Raw genomic sequence first — 12206 nt, forward strand, 5'->3', positions numbered from 1 at the left:
TGGTGGCACTCTTGGATTGGTTATTACTGAGAGTGCACCGAGTTATAAGAATAGATGGTATTGGGGAAAAATGATAAATATTGTACACGTAACAATGGGTATAAAGATACGTGGCTGCCCGGGAGGGCAGACAGTGTGCCCATGGCTGACTGCTGAGCAGATCTCTGTTCGGCTGAAAGAACATCTTTTAGATAAACAATTAATAAACATAAAAACCGAAAGAAGAACTGAAGCCTCTTCTCGTCCTTCGATACGCGGGCTGCCCCAAGGCCACTCCGGGCCTTTCCAGGCCCCTCAAACAGCCGAGATAACCGGACAGGATTGCATCTAATAGATACCACAGAACTCTTAAGAAGCACTGAAGAAAAAGAGAGGAGATGAGCTAGATGACCACTTAAGATACAAAATTGACTTTTTTCCTGCAAAGGACAAAAGCAAAAATGGCTTGATGACTTCTTTCATATGAAAAATCTGTATTTTTTCATCTGCTGAAGTGTGTTTCACATCCATCACTTCTTGCTAAGAAATTCTTGGAAAAACACAAAAGAGTAAGTTCATGAAAAAAGAAAAGCCATTAATAAAAATGTCATCTAGGTTTTTTAGATACAACAGATACCAGTGTATGAGCTCATAAGAGACACCAGAATCTTAACTGATGATTACTTTCTCCCTCTTAATCAAGGATGACAAAGTCTTAAAGGGTAGCTATGAAAATGGCAGAGGCTCTCTTTTCATAAGGAGCCACATGGAAAGCACAAGTGGCAACAGATACAAGCTCCATGAGGAAGTTTCATCTTGATGGAGAAGAAAAGCTTTTAGAGTGAGAACAATCAATGACTGGAACACAGGGACCCAGCAGAGTCCTCATCTCTTGAGATTTTCATGTTGCAACTGGACAGGGCCCCAGAGAACCTCAACCAGGCTTCCCTACCCATTAAAGGTTGGACTAGATACTCTTTAAGGTCACTTCCAATCTGGGCTGCTCTATGATTCTAAGAGTATCAAAGAAAAAACCTCATACAAATATAAACTTTTGCTCTGAAAAAAACAAAGACTGTACAAAATGCATACTCTAAATCACCACAACATCAACCACTGAGAAGACAGGATTTGATAGGTCTTAACTCTGATCCCTATACAACAACATCCTGATTAACTAAAATATCTAATGCCCGATAAACTGAAGAACTGCCTTCATAAGAGTAAGCTTTTCTAAAACCTTGAAACATGTTTCATTTTTATTCAGGATACTGGAAGGTGAGGAAGAAAGATCTCTAGTCTGAAAGTGAAGCCAATTAAAATCAGAATCACAGTTACGTGCCTAATTTGATTACAATTAGAAATCAAACAAAACTACTTAGGTCAAGGTGCTAAAAACATGATGTATCAATTGCTCAGAAGTTGTCTTTCTAGAGCCTACAAAACTAAAGAAGCTAGGCTGTAATGCCTACTTAAAACATCTGATAGTGATTTACCATTTCCTTAGCAGATGCAATTTTTGACTCAGTCCATTTGAGCCAGTCCACTTAAATTCTGAACACCCAGGTTAGGAACATGGTACTTCAGTGATTACAAGATGTCTCTGGCTCAAGTCTTCCCTTTCAGGGGCACAGATTATTTTTTTAATGCTAATAAGAAAACCTGGGAGACTAGTTTCTCCCTTTATAGTTCCAGGAACTGAATGATGAACCAAGGTTTCTGGACTAAAGAGAAACCTCTCTGCTTAAGACTTCTCCTCACAGTGTGATTTTTTTCCTTAAAAATGAAGGTAACCTCTTGCAGCTACCTTGCTGAAACCTAAGAAACAAATGAGCATGAGAAATATCTTGCCCAAGATATATTAAACCAGAGGAAAAGTTAAGCAAGATTTTAAACATGCTCACTGGTTCATGAAACAAGAAATGTAAGGATGGTATGATGCTCCCCCTACAGGAATCATGATGAAGAGATGAGTAGGAGAAATAGTAAAGAACACCTGAAGGTGGGAAGTAGAGGAGGTGCGGGTGGGTAGAAATCAAGACAGAGGACTTCCAACAGCCATCACAAACAAGCCAATTTCAGAGTTCATCTTTCTTGTATTTCTTTCTTAAAGTATCTAACTTGTTTCAGAACAGTTTTCTCCGTTTGCACAAATTCATTAACGCCGCTAAGGGACCAACCCAGACCAAAACCAACACAGTATTATGGGGAAAAAAGGTTGGGAGCACAGATCTGTATTCTGCAATGACTCTGCAAGAAGTGAACATGGATCATCATGAGCCTTTTAATTCCAGTGCAGTACTAGTCCCTGCTTCTGTCATACATTTCAGCAATCTCTCTGCCAAGCATATACACAGTGCAGAGGTATTTTTGCTACCTCTTCAAGTAGCCAACTTGAATCTGGCAGAATATAAACTTTATGGTTCTGTCCTACAAGAAAACATATGAACTATTTCCAAAGACAAAATGAGGCAGCACTGTGACTCAACAAATGACCCTGCCAAGGTTGTGTCTAAATGCATCACACAAGTTCCATCCAGATAATCCAATTTTTGGTAACTGAAAGCTGTATGGAAGTGTAACACACTGTAACAGCTAGTCTGCATTTCTGACCAGAGCAGACATCCTGCCATTGTCCTCTAATGCAAAAGAACTTGATTTATTTAACTTATTCACATGCCACAAGCCTATATAAAAGGTGTAACTCCAGCAGAAATATGGGCGTCTCGGGCCACTGCTAATGAGTATCAGAATCTTGTCCTTGAACTCTAGATTGAATTCATCCCAGCTCAGCAGGGCTTAGAAGCTTTTTCCATCAAGTGGGTATTCTGTGGCTTGTTTGAGTTTCATGCCTCTACATTCCACCTCCCACATCAAACTCACCACTCTGCTTGGCACTAGTCCTCCAGCTCTTTAAGCAAAGAACTATCTTACGTGTTTATACATTTCTAAGCGCAAGAGTCTTACTCCTGGCTGAGTCTTCTGGAAAAGAGCTGCTGCTATAGGGTAGAAAACTATTTTTTTATCACATATTTAAGAAGTCCAGAATCCAGCAAAAAGAACTTACACAAAAGAGTCAAAAGCTTTTTTAAAGATACTATATGCTTAAACGCCTGTGATTTCAGACAATTCAGGGTTAGCACTACTATTCTATACTGAAATTACTAATTACTACATTGCAAAGCAACTGAATTTTATTCTAGGAGAGAATTAAAGTTTCAGGGTGAAGTTTCATAAGAAGTTTGAGTCAACTTGTTGGCTGACTGCTACCAAAAGGGATGATTCTGCTCTTCAGCCTCTGCTGGCCTAACAGGCTTTATCCCTTCTTCCCAAGCTCATACAACCCCTACATTCACACTGGTGCTATCACACTATGTGCAGTTCAGCTCACTAAATCAACATAAAATTGACATAATTCTAGGGTTTAGCTTTCCCCAAGTTTAGCAAGATGAAGTGACTTACAAAAGCACCAGATAAAGCCAAAGCAGACAGGCAAAAAGAGAGGAATGGATGGGATCTTAAAATTATCTTAGTGATTTCTAGAAACCAACTTTTGGGTCATGACTATAACTAATGGCAATGCAGATACAGAGTTCTAATGAGCTGGCTACTCACTAAGGAGGGCTGCTTATGCTTTTTCCCCTGCAATAAACCAAAGGGATAGGCTACCTTACCTTTTCCATACAGTAAAGGCTTTAAAAAACAGTTACAATCAAGCAGCTCCACATTGTCCCCACAGGATAAGCACTAACTGCAAGTGTCTGATGTTACAGGGCCAACCAGCAAGTTCTGTTTTGCAGTTCAATCTTTGGTGATATTTTAAATAAAGAGAAATGAAATTAGATGAAGGACACTTGAACCAATAGCTATCCACAAAAACACCCAACACCATCTCCATGTCCTGTGATTAAAGATAAGAGTGTAAATTAGGAAAGAACAAACTTCAAAATCTTGGGCAATTAAAATATTAGAAAACAGTATGAGAAATTTAGAAATACCATTTGTCTAAAATATGAGCATCCATGGCATCCACACAACTCACTTAAAACTTGGAAAAACTTCCAAGTCCTGCAGAAGAAACTCCTCATGAGCAGATAACTATTCTAAAATGGTGTTTGGTGCATACTTTCATTTGAGGTTGACAGAAAAGAAATGATACTCTGAGAACTTCCAGTTCAATCAGTGCCCCAGAAAGAGAACTCTTTGCTAAACTAATCCAGCTTCCAAACTGACTATTTTTGCAACTCAAAATGTTCTCTATTTCAGATCAGTTTCTCATGATCAGTACAATCATTTACACTTGTGTGTAAATACTTTACACACAAGTAACAACTAAGAAATATAAATTTCTTTTGCTGGCTAAACCTCACAATAATACGAAAAGCAGCTGTACAGCAGATAACTGTAACAACTTTATACCAGAGTTGTACAAGACAAAAGTCTTTATATCTTGTTACAACTAACATGGGAGTCTGGGACAGACAATTGTTTTACTTGTCACAACTTGAGGAAGCCTGAGCATGAGGTCCAGAAACCAGGATCACTGTACAATCCACACCAGCTTTGAACAATTTCTTTTCAAGGTATCGTTTTTGCTTTCATACATGGCATTTGAGATGGCTAATTCTTTGAAAAATAGGAAGGCAGATTTAACTTGAAACCAACTGTCAATTTCCTTCTAGGAATAACACTCAGTAACATCTACAGTTCATTTATAGCTTGTCAAAAGTAGTGGTTTAACCTGGTTTTTCCTTTTGCTTACAGAAGACTGGCCTCCAGTTTCAACATTTCTGCATTTTTTGGTTAAGTCATGACCTCCCCAGCCCCTTCAGAGTTCTCCAGTGATGAAAGCTTTTCTTCACAAATGTTCATTGCTGTATGTAACCAGGCAGCTCAATTCACTTTCTAGTTCAAGTATCACTTCTTTCACAGAAGGGTTCTTAGTGCCACAAAACAATGATAAGATTTAGCAAACTTCATCAACTGGCTTCATCAGTTCTTTTCTGTGCTTAAGTTCTTTTGGGGCTTCAACCCCAAGAGGACTTGGCACATTCATCATCTTTATGCCAGCTTCTAAATGCCTAGAATCCTGAATAAAAACCATTAAGTAAAATCAAAATAAGAAACTTAATTGGTGAAATTAGGACTCTAAATACCAACACAGTGAAGGGACTATAAATCAACAAAAGGAAATGCTCTCTTGGACTTGAGCATCCAAAACAATAAACAAGATGAGCTTATGAGCTGCATAGTCTTCCTCCAATCTCCTCTGTTTAGCTACCTTTAATATTTGAGAATGGAGAATGATGTCTCTTTTTTCTGTGAAAATGAAGACTGGGATGTTAGTTTTTTACCTAATAATCAACAGAACTTGTTTAGAAGGTTTTTTGTTTGCGCACTCAGTATGACAATCCAGTCCCACAAATCCTGCCTTCCCCAAGCAGTCTATGCTAAAGCATGGGCCAAGAAGTCAGTAGGTAGCATAAGAAAACCCATGATCACTACTCCCAAATAATTAGAAGAGTTGCTATTGCTGAATGATTAAGGACTTTCTAAGACTTTCCAGGCACAACTGAAACATCCTTGTAAAGCTAAAGAAAAACTTAACAAGGCAGAAAAAGTGGGTAAGTGGAGGTGTAATTATCCAAAAATAACTGCAAAATTTTCATGAGGTGATCAAAGCAAGGAATCTGTGGATGCTCTGAATTTATTAACATCAAATTCAGAGGAACTGTGCTTGTGAAAACCTGATATATACAACTTTCAGCTTCTCCAGACTTCAGCCCAGGAGATGGGTAAATCCTTCAGAAGAGACTGCATCTTTTTGACTGAATTTAGGTATTCGACTACACCCATGTGCATGGGTATCAGTATGGATGTGCACACACAACAAACTGATCTTTGTTGCTGACCAGTGTGAGTGCTGGCTACCCAGACTGACCCCTCTGGCAGTAGTGAATGGCACAGAAACAAATCCCCACTCTGGGCCAGCACTGCAAGCAGTGTAATCAGAGGGTACATGTGGTTTAACAAGGCCAAGCTCAAGGTGCTGCACCTGGTGGGGGGCAACCTCTGGAATCAATACAGCTGTGGAATGAGCAGATGGAGAGCAGCCCTGAAGGACTTGGGGCTGCTGGTGGCTGAGAGGCTGGACATGACCCAGCAAGCCAATCACACCCTGGGCTGCATCCAAAGCAGCGTGGGCAGCAGGGTGAGAAAGGGGATTCTGCCCCTCTGCTCTGCTCTGGTGAGACCCCACCAGGGGTGCTGTGTCCAGCTCGGGTCCCAGCACAGGAAGGACATGGACCTGTTGGAACAAGTCCAGACAAGAGGCACCAGGATGATCAGAGGGATGGAGAACCTCTGCTGTGACGAGAAGCTGAGAGAACTGGGATTATTCAGCCTGGAGAAGAGAAGGCTTCAGGGTGATGTAATTGTGACCTTCCAGTATGTGAAGGGAGAATACAAGAAAAAAGGAGAGAGAATATTACAAGAACAGGTAGAGACAGAAAAAGAGGGAACGGCTTCAAACTGAGAGTAGGTTTAAATCAGATATTAGGAGGAAATTCTCTCCTGTAAGGGTGGTCAGGCACTGAAACAAGCTACCCACAAAACTGTGCATGTCCCATCCCTGGAAGTCCTCAAGAGCAGGCTGGATGGAGCTGTAATCAACCTCGCCTAGTGGAAAGGGTCCCTGCACATGATAGGGAGCTGGAGCCAGATGACCTTTACGGTTCTTTGCAACCCTGACTATTCCATGATGACACTGAGGGTTTTTTAGGAGATGTGCCCAAGGCAGTTGCACTTTATGGTCAATCCAATATTATCACTGAGCAAGTGTTGATCCTGCCAAGCTTTTCAGGGAAAATGAGAAAGAAGGCATCTACTTTGCTCATTTTCAGGGAAAATGAGAAAGAAGGCATCTACTTTGCAAATGGTAGATGATGTCAGATACCAAGGTCTTTACCCATGTATGGGCAGCAAAACTCTAAGAACTCAACAACTTCACCAGCAAAAGCATTGATAACTACAGATTCAGTGTTGAAATAGGTAGATCTTCTGTTCATAGCAGTGTTTGAATGACATTACCTAATTTCAACTGACACTGCACAGTCAAGTTCCCAAATGCTTTTCTGACATCGCCTTTGAGAGTTTCAAAGCTGCAAAATCTTTTTTGAAGTCAAATCTTCACAACATAAGGCTTCTATACTTAGCCTTGAAGCTTCAAGTTTCTACTCAAGTTTTCTACAGCTTTCTTTAGTCCACAGATATTACTTTTTTTCATCAACTCAGACCAACAAGACTAGGAAGCATCAGATGAAACTAGCAAGTGGAGAGATCAAAAGAAATCGAAATATGTTTTAATCTATAGCCTAGTTTATTTGAAGATTATCTGACACTGGATACCAAGGATGCTAAAAGTCCAGATCTGTTCAACAGATAAATGGAATAAAAACATATTCTCTTTTTTTTAAGGCAACAAACTACAGAAGCTCAGAACACGAAGGGAAAGTATTTTAGTGTGTTTGCTTTTTGTTAACAAAACAAACTTCTGGTCTGACCCAACACGTTATCAAGTTTCCTTCTAGATTCAGAGAAAAATAAGAAGAGCACCATGTTTCTGTATTTTCCAGGAAAAATACAGGGAAAAACCAAAAATGCTCTAATTCTTCAAGATCATTTAATTTAAACTCAAATCTGAATTGTGTTCTTGGCCTGTACTCGTTCTAAGTCGGTATTTTAAGCACCTCTGACATAAAACCAGCAATGTTACACTGCTGCTTAGTGGAGACATCAATACAAAATGGCTACGGAGCAGAAAATGGCCTATTGCAAACAAATGCTACAATTTTAAAACTTGGGTAAAAAATCAATATAGAAGTTACAGGAAGGGGCAACACTTAAAACTTCAAATCAGCCAGAAATTACAGTAAAAAGTCATTACAACCTTACCTCTCCCCTACTACTGGTTTATTAAGAGGATTCCTGGAACTGTTTACAAAATAATGCAATTAGAGAATGAAAATCAAGGAATTATGACTGAAAAAGCAGTATTAGAGCTGAGTGCTCTAATGTTTCCTGAAAACAACAAGCAAATCCAGAAATCAGGAACAGTACCTTTTCAATATAAATTATTTTAGTTCTTTACTTCAACTGGGAGTTGCATTGAATTTCACAGAATGGTAAAATACACTACTTGGGAAACTGCACTAATCATTTACCTTACATGCCATGGGGTCAGGGGCTTTCCTGTTTGTAAAAATTAATAGCAATTCCATTACTTCCTTTAAAAAGCAACAGCTCCTAGGTTTCCCAAATAACCTCAGTGGAGCACAACCATTTGTTCATGATGCCAACTCATCATGCCCTGTACAAACACCTGATGTGAGCCAGCTCAAAGAGGTGAAGTCATGCACATGGTGGGCAGAACTTTATTTCACTTTGGACATTCAGTGACAACTAGAACCTGAACAAAACATACCATCAACAGTCCCCAGGATTCTGCCAAAATACACCACATACCACACCTTGCCAGAAGATTGCCAATCTCTACGTTAATATGGAAAAACCTTAGAGTAGTTCTTGATCCTGCTCTGCACAGCTTCTGCACTTTCTTCTTCAATGCCTTCTTGCTTTGGCATTCAAACCAATTCACTTGTGTTTGCAAGAATGACTCTGCAAGGCACCTGAGCAGTGTCTTCTCCTAAGGGAAACCACCTTTCTCTTTCCCAGGGTTATTTACTTACATAAATCAAGACACTGAAGAGATGTGCACTACTTGAGGCAAACCAAATAAGGAGGTTACAACCAAGAATTCCATTACACTGGGACTTGAGTAAAGTATTTATATAGAGCTGGGAACGGAAAAACAAAACCAACAGAAGAGTTAACCACAGCATGGCTAAGCTTTACTTCTGCAAGTAACTGAATTTCAAGTCACCAGTTCCAGCAGGATACCAGCTGGGAAACCTGAAACTCTGAGATAGGAAAGGAGTAGCTTTAGCCAAGAGCTAACACTGAAATTCAGGGACCACAGTCTGCCTAGGCATTTAAAGCAAAGAATATGGAATATACAATCCTTGCTATGGGTACACCAAACTAAAATTATCTCCTAGGGGAATTTCATGGTCACGGATTCCTTAGCTATAATAGCAGCAGTCCTTAAGTCAATTTTGAAATAAAAGCCACAGGAATGGAAGTTATCATTCCAGCCCAGAATTCAGGGCTGTTCTGCACACTCACCTCTCTTCTGCTGAACACTGAGAAAGAAGCCTTTCCTAATTCTGACTTCTATCTTATGAGAACCAGATATTCCATGTGAACTACAGAGTGAGGGGATCACAGACACGGCAGGCCCTCTTCCCTAAAAACATTTGTGTGCCCAATGAAATGCTGTCTGGCTTCCATATCAGAGTAAAAAGCTGCTCTTGGGGCAGAGCACTACAGATACCTGTTAGACAAAGACACTTCCACAAGTACACTGTACGACACATGTCTAAGAATTCCTCATGATTTTTAAGGCTTGCTCTCTTACTTCCAACTTTTTCTGCAATTCCATGGCTACTCTCATTTCTACTTGTTTCCAATTTTTTCCTCATTTTGCTATGCTTAGGTAAACATGTGGGACTATCACCAAATGAATCTACATTATATTCTTGATGAAGGGTTTTAACATTTGGATATTTAGCTTCCTTGTTATATATACACCAGGCAAACCTCCTAAGAGCTGACAGAAATCTCAGTGATAATATACCCCTTTAATTAAAAAAGAAAAATGTTGAATTAAAAAAACCCTCCATTTTCTATGAAATAAATAATAGCTAACAAATTAAATGAGGAGAGCACATAGCAGGGTCAGGCAAGTTATTTTTTTCCTGCTTGTCCTGAGTTATTAAAAGAAAGTCTGTGTAATCACATGAATTTTTTTCTACCTACTCAAAACCGTATTTAATTCTTTTTTTTTTATCTCTCTAGTAAATGAAATGGATGGTAGAAAGATTGAAAATTTGTCATAAAAATTCTTTCAAGAAGTCATATGGGTCAAGGGATCAGAAACAACTAATGAAAAGTGGCACTCTGTTACAGCACACTATCACTGCACCAGAACAGGCTGTACCAGAGTGTGTGTACTATTCAGAAAGATGGACTGGTCCTAGGTTTGAAGGGCTCATTACTAAATAATGTACTGAAAAAAACACATATTGCTTTTTACAACCACTTTACAATTAAGGCTTGAAATATACTAATGAAGTCTTCCTATTAGCACTTTGCCGTTTAAAAAAAAAATTTTTCTTCAAGCAGTTAAACATGAGTGAGTCACAAGGTAGGTGTCTGCTCTGTTCCTCCACTAACACTGTCCTACCAGTGACCTCCAGTGTGACAGCTTGGGATTATTTACTAACAGGGATTTGGTACTTTATCCAGCAGAAGAAATGGACTGAATGAAAGACCAATATGGTGGGAATGGGTAATAACTACATGCTTGAAGGCAAGATGGCAAGGAATTTGTCAGAGATTTGGATTTCTGTCTGATCTTGGATTTCATTTGTGTTAAATGTCATAAACCTTGGTAAAACAGGACTATTCTGGAAACAAATTTTAGCTGTAACTTCTTGCAACTAATGGTTATTAGGTAACTGCTCTAGCCAGATCTATTTGAACAACAATTGCATCTAAATGAATAAAGAATTCAGATTATAAAATTAAAGCCCCCTGGTTTTGCCTCTTTGGATTATGGTGTCAAATTTGAGGTAGGACCTGGATTTTAGATCAAGATGCACAACAAACATCAACTCATCTTTTCATTAAGACAGTTATTAACAGAAGCAAAGTACTCACAGCCCTGACATTCTGAAGACTGTGATCTTAATTTTAAAGCATCAGAAATAATGGAATATTACAGCACAAAAAACCCAGAGTTTCTACTCAGAAGACCCAGACGTGCTGGTGATACTATGTTCCTCTTCCTTCTTAAGGTTAACATGCCATTAAAGCCCATTTCCCATCAGGGGCTTTTAGCTCACTATTACAGGTCAAGTCAATGGTAACTGCAGAGCAAAAAGCATCAAAATCAGAGGGGAAGGGGTCAAGATGTGAACACATCAGTCCCTCAGTGTTGGCAAGCACAGGCTTACTCATCAAGCACAGGTCCTCCCTCTTCCCCTCGGCACACCAGTTATACCCAGCACTATTGCTCAGCAAAAGCAACTTGTGACAAACACTACGGGAAACCGCAGACCAGATCGGCGCAGCCACAGCGCGGGGAGCGTTCCGGAGGGCACGGCCGCGCCAGGGCTCGGGCTTCCCCTCTCCTCCCGCTGCAGCCCATTTCCCTGCAGTGACCCCTCCGCGCTGGCACAACGCTGTGGCACAGCCCCGCTCTCCCCGCCTCTGCCTGGGGGACCCGTGTTGTGTCTGCAGCGCAGGCCCCATGTGACACACACAGACGCACGGACAAGACAGACAGACAGACAGACGCACAGGTGCGGGGAGGGGCGGGTGACCCGGACACGCGCACACCTGGCGCGCCCCCGCGGCGCCTCGCGGCGCGCACGGGCTCTGTCCCCGCGTCCCCTCCGCCCTCCCGCGCGGGCAGCCAGGCCCCCGCGCGCCGGTTACATAACGCCGCGCGCCGTTCCCCTCTGCCTTCCCTTCCCCCCATTCCCGCGCCGGGAACAGAACGGGGAAGGCCCAGGCCGCGGGCCCAGGGAGGGGCTGGGAGACAGGGCAGCGGCTGCGGGCCCCGCGTCTGCCCCCCTCTCCCCTCCCTTCCTCCCTGCCTTCCTTCTCCCCGTCCCCGAGCCACCCCCCGCACGTCCCTCCCGCCATGGGTCCGCCGCGCCGTGGGGGGGAAGGCGCCCGCTCCGCCACCGCTCACCTTCTGCCGCGTCCCAGACACACATTCCCGGGAGCGCCGCCGCAGCCTCCTGCCCTGCCGGGCCGTGCGTGTGCGTGTTGGGTGTCTGTGGGGCTTCACATCGCGGCTCCCCCTCCGGCACGGACGGACGGAGGGACGCACGCAACCGTCGCCTCCTGCCCGCCTTCTTCTTCCTCCTCCTCCCCAGCGCCGGCCGCTCTCTCTCTCTCTCTCTCTCCCCTCCCTCCTTCTCTCTCCCCGCACCTCGCTCGGTGTCCCCGGCACGGCCCCTCCTCCACCCCCACCCCTTCCCTTCCCGCGAGCGCGTCACGGGAGAGTCTCGCGCCACCAACCCGCCGCCGCCGCGCGG

General features: G+C 42.3%; 1 protein-coding gene and 1 long non-coding RNA gene across 2 annotated transcripts in view; one reads left to right on the forward strand and one right to left on the reverse strand.

The window, feature by feature from the left end:
* The window catches only part of REV1 (REV1 DNA directed polymerase), a 55426-nt gene extending 43298 nt beyond the window's left edge, over nucleotides 1-12128 (reverse strand). The window contains exon 1 of the mRNA XM_005486429.4: nucleotides 11858-12128. The gene's annotated coding sequence lies outside the window, so the exon portion shown is untranslated. The remainder of the gene's footprint in view (nucleotides 1-11857) is intronic.
* Nucleotides 11183-12206, forward strand: part of LOC141728247 (uncharacterized) — a 34242-nt gene continuing 33218 nt past the window's right edge. The window contains exon 1 of the long non-coding RNA XR_012579116.1: nucleotides 11183-11462. This is a non-coding gene — a long non-coding RNA (uncharacterized LOC141728247). The remainder of the gene's footprint in view (nucleotides 11463-12206) is intronic.

The sequence above is a fragment of the Zonotrichia albicollis genome, chromosome 2 (genome assembly GCF_047830755.1).
Source record: "Zonotrichia albicollis isolate bZonAlb1 chromosome 2, bZonAlb1.hap1, whole genome shotgun sequence".
Classification (NCBI taxonomy): Eukaryota; Metazoa; Chordata; class Aves; order Passeriformes; family Passerellidae; genus Zonotrichia; species Zonotrichia albicollis.